Here is a 17,373-nt window from a genome sequence, read left to right on the forward strand (position 1 = left end):
CCAAGTGACAATTTATTCACGAGGTAAAAGCCATCGATACCATACAAACTAATTTGTTTCCAAATATAAAGTTGCAATGCATACCTTTTAAATCTGATGCTCAGAGATAAAGTTATAACAATTTTCCCTTGGTCACTTGTTTGAGATATAATTCAGGAGCCTGCAAAAACCCTAACTTCCTTGGATCATATCTCCGAAAATATAGCTAGAAAAGATATGAAATTCAGACCCGAGGTTCATCAAGAGTTTAGATCACATGGGTTTTAAGTTAATATTCTAAAACATCGTAATTAAAAAGTTATAGCAAAAATTCGATGATGACATGTTTGGAGTAGCGAAACCCTAGAATCCAAAGCTCTGATACCAAATGTTATGTAACCAACTCACAAAATAGAAGAAAAGATGGATCAACGACCTCAAAATCATCCTCTTTGATGGGTAACCCTCCTTTACATTACACAAATGAACAATTCTTGGATGATACAAATGACAAAACCTCCTTTCTATAAATAGGAGCAATACAATCAAAGTCGACATAACAATAATAATATAAGGGCACAACAATAACAATAGTTGTCTTCTATGGGGAACAATAATAACAATATGGGGACAATAGGGGCACAATAATAACAATAAGGGCTACAATGAAAATAGTAATGGGGGGATCGCTATTATTATAGAGACCTAACATTCTTCTCCAAAGAATAATTATTCTCTCCTATGCGAAGTAGAGAAGGCAAGACTAGATATCCAAAGCTTCTACCTCCAAAAAGCCTTTTGCTTAAGTTACGAGGTTGCTTTTATAAAAAGGGGAATGACCTTTCATATCCATGACTCTTGAGTTTCCCTCATGACTTTTGGACTTCTATTATGACGTTTGGACTTTTGTGCAATTCTTGAACTTGTAAATGACCTTTGGACTTCTCCTCAAGACATTTTGTTTGTATATGACTACATGACTTTTCATATCCCATATATGACTCTTGGACTTCCAAACATTACATTTTTGTCCTTTTCTTGAGAATACATCATTACATTCCACATGATGATGTGCCATGAAACATGGACACACATTAACTATTATGATGACACTTGTACAAGTTACAACTTGACAATGATGACATGGACTTGATGATGAAGTGGCAATGCCAAGATTTCTTCCATGCTTCTTCATCTAGCATTCTTGATGGTAGATCTGATCTATGCTTCATCTTCATGAAAGATCCACTTTGTTCTTCACCTTCACCCTCCAAAGGGTCTTGGATCAACATTGGAATCCTTTGGGTCATCATGCAATGTCTTCTTTTTATTTTTGTCGATGATCTGCTTCATGTCTCCACGATCGCTCTCTCTTGTTCTTCTTTTCCTATGGAATTTCTTTATGCTTTCTCCTTTCTATCTGCTTTGAGCATTACCTTGTCATGCTACAAAGGTACTCTTGCCAATGAAAATCATTCGTGACAAAGTGAAATCAGTCTTAACACATCTATTCTATCACTATCTAGCTCATGGAATACCATCTCATGATAGGCCTATGAGAGGGTTGAAAGAAGAAGGCTTGATTGGGAGGGTGCAGTCAAACTCATCAATTTCTTCTTATTCATATAGAATGCAATTTTCACTAATGGAGGTGGAAAAAGGCTAGGTCACTTATCCTAGGAAGTACTAATGCACCATGAGAGGGAGGAGACCTTAGAAAAGGCTTAATGCACAAGTATGGGAGGAAAATTTATGTTAATGATGCTCATGAATAAGTTGCGCTCATCACCTAGTAAGATGGAAAATGCCTTTACAACTTTCACTGAGCAGGAGCAAAACATGAAGATGACACTTGAAAAATGCAAATGACCTTGAAAATGACACATGTTGGGGTGAAGATAACATGGAAAATATAGTTATTGAAGTAAAATAGAGAAAAATCGATAACTGAAAATGTAAAAGAGACACTTGTGAAAGAAACAATGCATAAAAGAAACAGTTAAGAAAACTCACTGAAATAGAAGTACAATTGCAACCAAAGTGAGGGGGACAAATCAATGAAAGGTGTGCATTAATTGTTGGCATGAGTTGAACATTTCATAAGCACTGCCTTGATGGGAAGTGCTTTTCCTATTTGATCTTGCATAAAATAAAGTGCTCTCATGAGTTCAATCAATATTGTCCATGTGTGAGAAAGTGACTTCACGGATCAAAATTAAGAATAAGACTTAAAATTTTTGGAAAAAATCAATTGACAATGGAGTAACCATAGGGTGATAGACAGTAAGATCCTCAGTAGGATCCAAAATTCAAGTGTACGGAAAATTTTGGAGGGTGTTAACTGCACCATCAATAGTATAATAGATACATGTGGTTTCCTACCTCACCCCCTTGAGGTTGCAGATTCCATGACTACTAGCCATGATAATAAGGTTGAATTATTCTATAATGTTCAAAGATTGATTTCAAATGGTAATAGTGTTCTCGGTAAGGGGGTTATTTTTAATTATGTTATTGGTTATATATATATATATATATATATATATATATATATATATATATATATATATATATATATATATATATATATATATATATGTTTTGCTTGTGCAAGTGGGTGCTAGTTGTAGCACTATGGCCAATAATTATAAGTTGATTTCAAACTATGTCATTGTCACGACTCTACAATTCAATACAATACAAAAAAAAAACCTATGTGACAAAAACACTCCTATCATGTTGTATATTCTTGTTTTCTTAATAGATATGGTGTACAAGGTCTTAGTCATGAACTCTTAGAACCATTCCTCATTTATGAGTTAAAATATATATATACCTTTGTAATATTGTTCCATGAGTTTTTTGCAACATATACATTGGTAGGTTTATCAATTATAATGTTGTCCCTATTTTGAATTTAACATTTAATACTTAAGCCTATGTTTAGGTCGACCCATCCAAATGTAAAATATCAAATTTGGTATACCCATAATGTTATATTTAACTTGGAATCATTATAGCACCAATAACATGGATATGATGTCTATACGTGAGGTTATGTGCAGGTGCACCTTTCCATGGTTTGGTAATGCACATAGATGTTGTGATGTCGCTACCAACTTAAAACATAGCATAGATTAAATGTCCACAGATGCATATCAAACCATTACGGGTTTGTAATTATACGAACCCCAACCATTTTTAATAGTACATGTTATGTTCCACCTTGGGAATTTAAATGGTCAATCTTATCATGCCACATCTACCTCCTTCACATGGAGCGCATGCGACAACATTCGAAGTGCTTCAACGGTTGGGATGAGATAATAAATAGAATGTTACGTTCTAACTGCACAACCCTAATCTTCCCATTCTGTAGACATTTGGTCAATATGTTGCTTCCTCTACCACCTTTTACACTTGGTGTCTGTGTAGTGTTATTTTGTGGTAAGTCTTCAACTTATGGCTTTGTAGTGGCATACAAAGATCATGGTGGAAAGGAAGACTTTTCTCCCATCACATTTGCCATTCCTCCACATTCTACAGGTAATTTGTTTTTATTTACTTAGTCATTGTGCTCCCCTTTTTATGGCATTCCTATGGAGGGTTTTCATAACCTCTGTTTTTCATTCTTAATCGATTTCCTTTCCTAGTCGATGGAACTTGATGTTTTTTTCCACTAGTTCCTGGTATATGATTCATAACGAAGTCCTTTCCTTCAATTCAGTTCACTTGTGTCACAATGTAAGCGATTGCATTTTTATTATTTCTAGTTTTCGCTCTCCTCTGTTCTTTCTATTTTGGTAATAGTTTCATGCTCCCAATAAATGTGATGGAATCCATAATTATTTTCCTTTATCATGTAGGGATTTTGGAGGATGAGGCAAGGTAACCACTTCAGAATGTCTTTGGTTTATCTTACGACACGATGTCTCTCTGGATTTCTTAGCTTAAGGTCCAGTAACGATACCCTTACTGGTTCATCTCTTTGCCCTGGTTGTTTTTTTTCTTATTCTTACTATTGGGAAATTTAATTGACTATTAAATTACTTGCATTTATATGTCAATCTATGTACGTGAGCTTGCGAAGTACAACACACCGTATGTGCTAGGAAATTAGCTTTCACTATTTATTCATAACTAAAATGAAATGGAAACTTCAAAAGGAAATTAAATTCTTTAATATAAAATATGAAAGTACTAAGTTTTTGGAAGAAAGTTAATGTTAACTAGAAAAAAAAGAACATAAATATTATTGATCTAAGAATGTTACAAAATTATATATTATGGAGTAATGGAACACATAAAATATTGCAGAAATATAAACACAGAAAATGCATAAAACAAGAGAGACACAGATATACGTGGTTCACCTAGTTTGGGCTACGTCCACGGAGAAACAACCATTCCTTATTTTATTATATTATCCAGCAAACTAAAGAGATACAACCTACAGTGGATTCGATGTAACTCCCTCTTTGCTCTCAATCTCCTCTCTCTTCCTCACTCAAAATACAGAGATACATAGACACAATACAATTCCCTCATATATAGTGAGGGGTTGCCTTCTAGGGCAAAAAACCATAAATTAAACATAACTTCTATCATCAGATCATCTACCTAATGAATGGCCTAGATTGATTAGAAATTACTAGACTTTTACAAAGCAATTTTACATCTATTTTTAGCTTCATGGGCGTTGCCCCCAAACCCCTTCTGAGAGACCACTGGCCCCCGGACCCCCTAGCCGGGGGGGATTAGCCCCCCCACAGCCCCCCGCGTGGAGGGGTGTAAAATCTTCCTGGGGTATACATCCGGCTAAAACCTTTGAATACAGAAGATAGCCAGGCTCCACACCCAACAGTCTCCCACTTGGAGATTGATTATAGCAGCTCCACCGCTGCTTCATTTGCTAGACAATGACTCCACTTTGGACCTGGATGTTTCTCATCTTCTTAATCATACTTGAAGAGAAATTGAAATTGAGTAGATTCTCAGTTTCTCCCTAGTTACAACTTTTGTTAACATATCTGCAGGATTTTGGCTAGTGTGTATCTTTTCCAGCTTCAACTGTCCATCTTCCAATTCTGACCATATGAAATGGTACTTGAGTTGTATATGTTTAGTCTTGGAATGAAATGCAGAGTTCTTTGCAAGATGTATGGCACTTTGGCTGTCACTGTATAACCTGCCCAACTCCAGCTTTTTACCCAATTCATACAGAAACCTTTGTAACCAAATCATTTCTTTACTAGCCTTTGTAGCAGCAACATACTTTGCTTTTGTTGTTGAAAGTGCAAGAATACTTTGGATTTTTGAAACCCAACTGACAGCTGTTCCACCTACAGTAAATACACATCTTGTAGTGCTCCTCCTGTTATCTCTATCACCAGCCATATCTGCATCAACATATCCTTGTAGAGCAATGTTTGAACCACCAAAGCATAATGCTTGATTTGTGGTACCTCTCAAATACCTGAGAATCCACTTCACCGCCATCCAATTTTCTTTACCTGGATTGTTCATGTACTTGCTTACAATGTCCACTGCATGTGCAATATCAGGCCTTGTGCAGACCATTGCATACATTAAGCTTCCAACTGCTGATGCATATGGAACTTTAGACATATGAGCCATTTCTTCCTGAGTCTTGGGACACACCTCCTTACTTAATTTGAAATGGCTAGCCAAAGGTATACGAATTGGTTTTGAATCCTACATATTAAACCTTTTCAACACCTTTTCTATGTACTCACTTTGAGACAATGTTAATTTGCAATTCTTCCCATCTCTAGTTATTCTCATACCAAGGATTTGTTTTGCAGAACCCAAATCCTTCATTGCAAATGAGTTTGCTAATTTCCTTTTGAGCACATCTATTTCCTACATGTTAGAAGCTGCGACAAGCATGTCATCTATATACAATAACAATATAATATAGCTGCCATCATTTTTCATTTTGAGATAAACACAATGGTCAGAGTGACATCTAGTATAACCTTGTTCAGACATAAACCTGTTAAACTTTAGATACCACTGCCTTGGAGCCTGTTTTAAGCCATACAAGCTCTTCTTCAACCTGCACACTAGTTTCTCCTTCCCTTTTACCTCATATCCTTGTGGTTGTTGCATGTATATCTCTTCTTCCAAATCCCCATGGAGAAAGGTTGTCTTTACATCTAACTACTCAAGATGTAAATCTTCAATAACTACTAGACTTAGAATAATTCTGATTGAAGTCATTTTCACAACAGGAGTAAATATCTCATCAAAGCCTATACCCTTTTTCTGTGCCAACCCTTTCACCACAAGTCTAGCTTTATACCTTTTTCTACCTCCATCTTCTTCCTTCAACTTATAAACCCATTTATTCTGCAATGATGTTTTACCTACAGGAAACCTGACTAAGTCCTAAGTCTGGTTATGTGCTAAGGAGTCCATCTCTTCTTTCATGGCTTGCTCCCACTTATTTATGGTTTCTATGTGTACTGCTTCTTCATAACATTCTGGTTCACCAGAATCAATCAACAATACATAATATAATGAAGGAGAGTATCATTTAGCGGGTCAACTTATCCTAGTAGATCTTCTAACACCACTTTCAGGTGTTTGAAGTGCTTGTTGTTGTTATGGTCATTTTTCTGGCTGTTGATCATTATGATTTTTAGGTACCATCACTTTTTCTGTGATCTCCTAAAGCACTGTGTATTCTTTGTTTTCTTTTTCTTATTTATTTTCCTGCAGCTGACCCTTATACAAAACGTTTTCATTGGATATTACATCTCTGCTCCTAATGATTTTGTGATTTTCATAATCATAAAAGCGATAACCAAAATCATTAACACCATATCCAATAAAGGTACATTTCTTTGATTTTTCCTCAAGCTTTGTTCCATTTTCTTTGTTAATGTGGACAAAGGCTTCACAACCAAAAGTCTTTAAAAAACAGTAGTTTACCTTTTTACCTATCCATGCCTCCTCTGGAATACCACCATCCAAGGAACTTGAGGGCCCTCTTTTTATTAGATAGACAACAGTATCTATAGCATCTGCCCAAAATTGTAAAGGCAATCCTGCATGCAATCTCATGCACCTTGCACGCTCCATGATTGTCCTGTTCATCCTTTCTGACACGCCATTTTCTTGTGGTGTTCCTGGAATTGTCTTCTCTCTACGAATTCCATTTTCTGAACAATACGTATCAAACTCTTTGCTACAATATTCAACTCCATTATCTGATCTGAGACACTTCAACCTTTTTCCTGTCTCATTTTCAACCAAAGCTTTCCATTTCTTGAAAGAATCAAAAACATCAAATTTATTTCGAATACAATAAATCCAGATTTTTCTGGTTGCATCATCAATAAAAGTAACATAATAAAGAGAGCCACCAAGAGATGATACCTGAGCAGGTCCCCATACATCTGTATGCACAAGCTCTAATTTTTCGCTGTTCTTTTCTCTCCCAGCTCTAAGGAATCTGACTTTCTTCTGTTTTCCATAAGCATAATTTTCCCATAATTCTAAATCAACATGATTCAAACCTGGCAACAAATTTCTTGAGTGAAGAATTTGCATCCCCTTCTCACTCATGTGCCCGAGCCTATGATGCCGCAATGCCATATCTTCTCCTGTAGAGGTTAAAGCATTAACATAATTAGAAATACCATTGCATAAATACAATGTACCAAACTTTCCTCCTCTTGCTATTACCAAGGATCCTTTAGTGACCTTCCAGGTTTTATCTGTGAAAGTACTTACGCAACCTTCACCTCCCAACTGCCCTGTTCAAATCATATTTTTCTTCAGATCTGGAACATTCCTTACCTCCTTCAATAGCCATTGATTTCCATTCTGTTGTTTTATGAAAACTGTACCCATTCCAACGATTTTACAGGGTTTATCATCACCCAATCGAACCTGTCCAAAATATCCTTGAACATAATCATGAAAATGTTTCTTATCAGGTGTGGCATGGAATGAGGCCCCTGAATCTACCACCCAGGCATCAATAATATTTTCTAATGAAAGAATCAAAGCATCTTGCAACACATCACCTATTACATTCGCTTCATGATTAGTTTCTTGTTGCGCATCTCCTTCTTTTCCCTTCCGAGACTTGCAGTCTTTCTTCAAGTGTCCTTTCTTCTCGCATTTCCAGCACACTATCCCCGATCTAGACTTGGATCTGCCTTTTCTTGACTTACTGTGATATCCTGGGCTCTTTCCTCTTTCCATTTTTCTTCCCCTAGTCTCTGCAGTCAAAGCATTACCTGATGTCTCAAAGGAGCTTTTCTATCACATTTCCTCACTAAGGATTGCATCAACAACATCATCAAACTTTGAAGTACTAGATCCAGAGATAGAGTTACTAATGGACATAAATAAACCATTCCAACTTTCTAGAAATGATCACAGAAATAACAGAGCCCTAACTTCATCATCAAAATTTACCCCTACAGAACTTAACTAACTGTATTAAAATCATTTAAATAGTCTGCAACAGATCCACCTTCTAACATCTTCATATTAAATAAACGCTTCATAAGAAATACCTTATTTGAGGCCAAGGGTTTTTCATATAGTTTGGCCAACGCCGACATTAAACCCTCTGTTGTCGTTTCCTTTGAAATATTAAATGCTATTGATGTCGCTAGGCACAGCCGTATTGTTCCAGGTGTCTTTCTGTCAAGAATATCCCATTCTGTGTCTGTCATACTCATCAGATTCTTTTTCTTTCTGCTCAATGGTAGGTACAGATCTCTCTGATACAAATAATCTTCCATTTGCATTTTCCACAACTGGTAGTTTTGGCCGTTGAATTTTTCGACCCTAAACCTACCATATTCCACCATTGCTCCCACTCGAACCAGGAACCCTTCTCTCTTGCGAGTTTATCAGCCAAATAGACCTTCGGCTCTGATACCAGTTGTTAGAAAATTATATATTACGGAGCAATGGAACACATAAAATATTGCAGAAATATAAACAAAAAAATGCATAAAACAAGAGAGACACAGATATATTTGGTTCACCCAGTTTGGGCTACATCCACGGAGAAACAGCCAGTCCTTCTTTTATTATATTATCTAGCAAACTGAAGAGATACAACTTACAACAGATCCACTATAACTCCCTCTTCGCTCTCAATCTCCTCTCTCTTCCTCACTCAGAATACAAAGATACATGGACGCAATATAATTCCCTCATATATAGTGAGGGGTTACCTTCTAGGGTAAAAAACCCTAAATTAAACATAACTTCTACTATCAGATCATCTGCCTAATGAACGACTCAAATTGACTAGAAATTACTAGACATTTACAAAGCAATTTTAAATCTATTTTTAGCTTTGGGGGTGCTGCCCCCGAACCCCTGCCGGGGGACCGCTGGCCCCCAGACCCCCCAGCTGGAGGGGATTAGCCCCACCGCGTGGAGGGGTGTACAGTCTTCCTGGGGTATACATCTGGCTGAAACCTTTGAATACAGAAGATAGTCAAGCTCCACACCCAACAAAGAAAACATGAGATCTTTTCCTATGAAAGCATGGATATTTTGTTCTAAAACTTACAAACTTTAATCTAAGGAATCATGAACATTTTAATCTAAGAAAGCATAAACATTTAATATATATAAAGCATGAGTTTTTAATATATGATAAGCATAAACAATTAATCTATGTAAAACAAACCACTCATGAGAATATGAAAGAAATGGAAAGCATCTACAATATTCTCACAGATATCTAGGGCGGCCTCCTAAGGGCTAAAAGTGTTGAAAACTCAGACGAAGAGAAGAGATTTAAATCACCAATTTCATTCAAAGATGCGTCATATTAAAAATTACATTTGATGAAAAAAAATAGAGTTCTTCTCCTTCAATAAGCATCAAAAATTACAAATTAAGATTATCCTTGACATCTCTGATCATCCCTCTCATCAAAGAGACTGCAATTTATAGATTTTTGAGACAATTAACAAACTCATAATTTTATTGCTTGAGTTTTGGTCATGAGATCAAATCAAATCAAATTTCATGGATTTTTGGATCAAAGATCAGCCCATATCTGATAAAAATTATCTCTATGCCACGAATTTTCTAAAGAATAGCTTGTTCAGCCGTTTTGGTTGGCTGTGCATTAAATGAAAAATTGAAAAACCGTATATCCACATAATCTACAAAATAAGGCTCCAAATAACTTCTACAATCTCTCAAATGGTAATGAATTTGGAAAATTTCCTACATAGAAATTAATTGGGTTCGTTCTAAACAAAACCCATGTTTTTATTTTTTGAAATTCGCTTGCATCTGCTTTGAAAATGCATTTGATGTTGAGTGGTAAAAATTGCTGCATTTTTCCCTTGATATTTTGTTGGAGGTCCACTTGTAAGATATGGGTGGAATTTGACCAATACAAATCAATAGTAGAGCTTCTAGAAACAATTTCCATGTGTTGGATTTCCTTCTAGAGTGGTGCCACTACCTCAACCATGCAAATAGCTATATAGACTTGACAAAACTACAACAACTTGAACTTGCTAAATTGTCATTAGTAAACCATGCAAAATTCTTCTTAATATACTAAAAATAATGGAAATAATAGTAATAAACCATTTAACATGTATGCGGGCATTTAGTGCATTTAGGAAGAAATACGGTTAAAAATGATGACAATGGGTGAATGGAAAGAATGATGTGAAAATGGATGGTTTCATCAACAAAATTATGAAAAATTGGAATCCCAACATTCCCCCACACCAAAGATGTTGCATGTCCTCATGCAAATAAATCATTGCAAATTTTCATAGTCCAACTAGTTCCTTGTGTTCCTTTATTCTATCATTTCAACTACATCCTTGACCAAAGCTCCAAGAGAATAATATTGACCCTCTATCTCAATAAGAAGCACTTTTCTCTCTCAATTTTTCAAGATTACAGATCTGGCAACATAACTCTTTGTTTCCACATTTTCTTGCTATGTCGTAAGAAAGAAGAGTTACCTATCCTCCTTTGAAATTCAAATAAGTTGAGGTCTTCACATACTAGGCTGCTCATGGATGCTATAAAGGTAGAAATGATGCCTACTGATTTGTTCTTCTCCAATAAAAAAATAATTCTTGCATTACTTATTAGCTCCTTTCACATTATCATATACAACTTGTGTGAAGGGAAGGGTGCCCACAAAGTAGCACATCCAAGTACTTTTTCATTGTTGTCAAAGCCTTTACAAATTCATGTTTTTTATAATATAACTCTTTCAATAATTGGAAACTATTTATGAGGTTCTTGTCACTACTTAGTTATGCACAAGTTTTTCAATCCTTGGTAGAATGTCATATTGTGAAGAATACATCAAGACGCTTACTACATCCATATAATGTGCATTCCCTACTTGCGAAATTCATCCCATTAACATGGTTGGAAATGATCATAAATTGCAACCCATAATGCTTGTCTTCTTATCATCCATTCATAGGTTTTTTTTTTTTTTTAGCAACCAATCCTACTTCAACAATGTTCTCAAATAGTTTCTTCAAGAAAACACAGACTAATGAAATAAAAAGACTTCCCATTGTGAATATTTGACAAGATGAGTTGCACATAACACAAAATAAGAGTTGTAAGTGAGGGTTGTACAATTTATTAAAGACTAAGATATACTTCCAAGTGATTTCAAGAGTGCGAACATAGCCTAAGATATACTTCCAATTGATTTCAAGAGTGTGAGCAAAGCCTTCTTGCAACCTTCTTCTTCTTGTTGCTTTGTACTCATCATTTCTTGGATTCTATTAGAAATCTGAAGATGAACAATATGGCACATAATCCAAATGCCCCATGTAATTTTTGATCATGTGCTAAAACCATGTACTATGATGGTTCATTAAGAAAATCATCTCCACATTTTGAATTAGTCTCATATGAAGGCCAAAAAGGTCAAATTGTTCATCAAGGAGATATGAATCAATTTATATTGCAGCAAAAAGAGAAATTTAAACATGAGAATGGTGGGAGAAAACATTATTACTAAGGAAAACATAAGACCTTATGAAGGAAAATATTATGAAATCATGGGATGGGGTTCAACCATAACAAGCTTTGTAGTGTATCCAATAAGGTATGAAGGTTAGAAACATTTATTGGGATTGATTATGCATCAAAAGTAGAATATGAATGGAGGATTGAGAAAATGGTTTGAAGAATGTGGATATGATAGGGAGAAATACATAGATCGCATGTTTTACAATAACTTTCTTAATACAATTTCCAATTTTCTTAACAAATTAAAAAGTTTAAGGCTAGTTTTACCTCAAGTTTACCATTTGGAATTGGATAAGAGAACACGATCTAATGGCTCATTTGGTGTTGCCTTGGCTTAGTGCCCTGCATCATGATGCGTTGACAACCACTTTGACCTTGCTTCACAAAATGTATCATTTTCATGTAGCATACTTGTTTTTCCGATTTCTCTCAAATGGTAAATCATATTCTCCTGAAATTTTCTAAGATTGTTACCATTAATATTTTGCATCTTCCCACAAAATATTTTGGTTGATGAGTGCTTATTTTGAGAAAATTGAGAAATGGTTGTAGGTGAAAGTGACCAATTTCTTGAAAAATACACACTGAAATTTCTTGAAATTATGTTTATTTATTTAACCTACCTCAATGCATTTACCATTGAAATTTCAGAACCAATAGATGCACAGTTTGCAAGATATGGTTAAATCAATTTATTCCCTGTTTCACCCTTCACGTTGCCCAATGTTGGAAAAAAACATATGCATTGAACTCATTTTAAGGCCAAATTGGGTCATTCAAAAGGGAAATAGTTTATTTTTACTTTTTTTACCACTACATGCCTTCAGAATCCACTTTTGATGATGAAAAGGAGTTTCTATGCAAAAATACTAAATTCTGTCCTAATTTGTGCATAGTGATAAAAATTGAAAATATGCCTTAAAAACCCACTGAAAAGTCTTGGAAAATTGCTCATTTTTGGATTTTTGTCCACAAATTTATCAGTATATCATATTATGAGAAAACCCATAAGCTCAGAATTTTTTATTTCTACTCCAATCTCTTGCAATATTTGTGCCAAAACTGCCTCTGGAACAAGCTACTACAACAAAAAAATAGCTTGTTACATCAATAGCTGTAGAAACTGCAACTTTCCTTAGTTGCTGCAAAAATGTCAACTTTTGCATAAAGTTGTATTCTCCGAGTTTGAATTTTTTATTTGGATTTTGTATCGCATGTTGAAGTAGAAACCATGAAACATAATGCATTTGACTGAAATAGACCCAATTTTATTGTTTTGCTTGAAATGAAATGAATGAAAAAGCGTTGTAATGGTGCCATCACGCTGCTATTGAATGAAAACAAGATGAACATGCTGCTACAAGAAACCAATAAAATATACTACTGCAAGTTGCTGTTGATTCCTTAAAATAATATAGGCTTCATCAAAAACCAAAATTCATGGTAAAATTCTTACCATGCGAATGAATGCGCCGAATTTGAGCATGGAAAGAAATCATTGAATTACCGATCACTAATGAAAATCATTAGCCAATGCGAGACAACTCACTGATAATTTAAATGAGTGTCAAGGTACCTGAGTGCATCTTAACAGGGATGAATGAATGTGTTGAAGTCAAGTCACATACAAGATCCTCTTAGATGTAGAATCAATCTATAAGAAACTAAATTTATAATCACATATTGCATGCCTCTTAGCCATAGAATAAGTATGATGGCTTTAGGGGCCCTCACCCAAGTTCAATGTTAATTAGCCAAACAAATCCCTACACTACTGGCCCTTTCGGCATCAACCCACGGAGCACGGACCTAAGTCTCATCCGAAGCAGTATGGGGGGATGCTGGAACCAAGTTTCTACACCCTGAGATGGTTGTGATGTCATTTGATTCCCTCTATCCCTACCTTTGCGCAGGTTGCTTCACTCTAGGGCTTGCAAGACTAGCCCTCTATTCCAACCTTCAATACCTTCGCAAAAGGGTATGATCGACCTTCACGTAGCCCTAACCTACTGCTCAGGTACTTTCACACTGCTATGGTAATGTGCCAAGTGTAGATTCCCCAATTAATCTAAGTGACTTGCTTATCTTATAAAATAATTATAGTTAACACCGCATAAATAGATAATTGTATTTGCGTTCAATTATTGATCCAAAATGGATCTAGAATATACTTCTAAGTCTAAAAATGTTCCTCATAGAGGAAAGTGAAAGTCAACGGATGCTCTTGGAAATAGTCCCATTGAATAGATCTTTTCATTCTGAATCTAATGCAATTTGAATGGGCTAAAATGGACTTCGGAGATGGAGTTATTGCGGAAAGAATTTTTCCCATTGTCCTTTGAAAAGGAGGCAAATTCTTAGAAAAATGACATAAAAGGCTCTTTAAGGAAAAATCACTTCGGAGGTTTAAAAGGAGGACTCAGACAAAAGGCGTAAGGACTCCCTCGATTAGCGATCTCTGATATATCGGTTCGGAGGTAGGCTGCATGTGATATCGGGACCCAAACAGAGCTGATTGCAATAAAGCAGGATTGGATCGACGGATCAAGTTGGCACAGTCCATGGTATATGGAAAGAACCCTTGGTCCATTACATATGCGATATGCTGATGCAATATGCCATGATGTGATATCGACCATCAGATCAAGGAGTCAGATCAATAGTCAGGATCTGATCGGAGTGATCGGAAATCGACGATCGGTGATCCTCGATACAAAGGGCCAATGCGATAGCAATATGCAATGTGTGATATCAGCCATTGGATCGGAAAAAGAATGGATGGTCCTGATTTGATCGGCAATCGATGATCCCCAATACAAAGGGCTAATGCACATTGCGACTTGTGATTGTGATATGCCGATAAACGGCGGACCCGATGGGAATTATAAGCGCGAATGCATAAAATTCGAAATCCTGTTTATTTAGATTTTCTTTGTATTTCCCGTATATTGAGGTTTTGACCTCCTGCCTCTGTGATTTCGATTTGAAATAGAATGGCAGACTCGATGGGTTTATAGATGTGATTGCATAATATTTGAAGTCCATATACATGCCCATGATGTGTTTTGCATGCGTTTCTTGTGTATTTCCATTATTTGGCTATTTCGTCCAGAGGAAGGAAAAATGACCAGGTTTCCCGTGCCCGTCAGTTCCTTTCCATTGTAAATGGATTCTTGTGGTGAATAGTTGGGTTTTCCATGATGGAGGACTGTAACCGATGTGTTGCAAATACACAAAGAGCACAAATGTTGAAGGTTATTGGGAGCTGAAAATCTAGAGTAAGTGACAGAAAGAGCCACCAGAGTTTTTGGATGCGCGCAGAGGCTAAGAAAAGCTTAGAGAGCAAGATCCAAGAGCCAGAGCTAGAACCAAAGCTGAGAGCCAGAGCTAGAGCCATAGCCAGAGCTGAGAGCGAGAGCCAGAACCGAGAGCCAGAGCGAGAGCCAAAGTGAGAGCCAGAGCTACAGAACAACAAAGAGATCAAATAATCAAGTTGTTTCTGGTGTCCAAAGCATGCTGAAGACATAAGGAGTTACAGAGACAGTGAAGAGAATTCTGAGGGAGTCAGAGAAGCCAGAAGCTCAAAGCACTGACTAAAGGAATCTAGTCTTGAGGATGAGTCTTGTAAATCAAGTCCTGAGGATGAGTCTTGTTCTAGACTCGAAACGTAGACAATGCAAAAATGAAAACTGTGGAATATTTGAGTACTGAATCTCAAAAACCACACCACAGAAATCTGCAAAACATAAAGGAATATAGTCCAGATAAGCCTAGATTTGTCTACAAAGTGAGGAAAACCAGGGGTAAGATGGTATTCTAAACCCATAGGTTTAGTTGTAAACCAATGGATTTGACTGTGGACCTTGTAAAAAAAAGATTACCATAATCCCAAAGAGCCTAATTTGAGTTGACTAGAGCTCATGGAGACATAGCTCAGAAGAGTTGGTTGAACTCCTAATTATATTGTTGTCTCCTGTGGTTTGTTTATTTGCTGCATCTTGTTGCTATGTGTATGATGTCTATTGCTGCATTCTTTCACTATTATATGATATATATCAGTTTATGCAAATGGACTTAAAGAAAGTAAACAGTTAAAAAAAAACACAAGCATACACCTATTTCAAGCACTTTTAATTCCGAAATTGGTTAATCATAAGATCTTGGAAATATATAAGCTTTGGAGTGGGAGAGGTTCTTGTAAGCTTGATAAGAATCCTTTAGTGCCCCATTTCAGATCAATTATTTAACGTAATTGCATTCAATCACGCATCACATAAGCATAATAAAGGAAGTTCATTCAAACCATATCAAGATGCATTAATAGAACAAAGACACTGGAATTGCCAAATATTTCTCTTTATTGATATCTTTCAAGTGTGTACAAACTATTTCCGCCATGTGCCCACAGCTGCAGGGGTTCGTGCACTCAGCTACAAACTTCTACCCCAGGCCTCTGCACACTCAACTGCAGAGCCTCTACCTATGCTACAACCCAAGACTTAGACTTCTTACTTTAGAGCTACAACTCTCTTACATCATTCATCATTCTATGTCTCTAAAACTACTTAGATCTTAGCTCTTTTTATATAATCCCATGGTCTGCGGACCATGGGTAGATCTCTTACAGCCGACTTTACTTTACAAAAATAAGGGCGGACTACCCTTTATGACACATAACACCTTCGCGCTCTGTGACCACAAAATGCAGAGACTTTACCATTTTATTACAAAATTTAACTCAAACATGGGCTTTTAGCCCCAAAACTACCCTTGGGGGATCCCGCTCTCAACAACCCCCAACAAAAACATTGTGACTTGCCCTCGAGTCACTTGGTAGGCGTGATGATCTTTGCGCGAATCCCATCCAGCTCAACCCGTATGACCTCTACCTTAGTCGTGCACTGAGCTACCGCCTGCTTCGCATCTTCCACTGTCTTCTTGGTCGCTGCTCCTACACTGTCAGCCTAAAGCTTTTGTTGTGTCGCTTATAGATTCGCAAGCTTGCCTTCAATATTCCTGTGACTGCATAAGCTTCCTCCAGCCGGGCTTTATTCATGCCTTCCGCACTACTTCTGTTGGGTCCCTATAATACTAGTGATTACCCCATTACTATTGTATTTATACCCCTTATTTATATTGTTATGCCCCTATTACCCCCATATTGTTATTACTGTGCCCCATAGAATCCCTCTATTGTTATTTTTGTGGCTTTATATTATTATTGTTAGGTCGGTTGGATTATATTATGACTCCTTAGACTCCTATATATAGAAAGGAGGTTTCGTCATTTGAATCATCCAAGAATTGTTCATTTATGTAATGTAAAGGAGGTTGCCCCCTCGAAGAGGCTGAATT

This window comes from Pinus tabuliformis, chromosome 1_1, assembly GCF_031772625.1.
Source record: "Pinus tabuliformis cultivar Carrire ecotype Pingquan chromosome 1_1, CPIR1, whole genome shotgun sequence".
NCBI lineage: Eukaryota > Viridiplantae > Streptophyta > Pinopsida > Pinales > Pinaceae > Pinus > Pinus tabuliformis.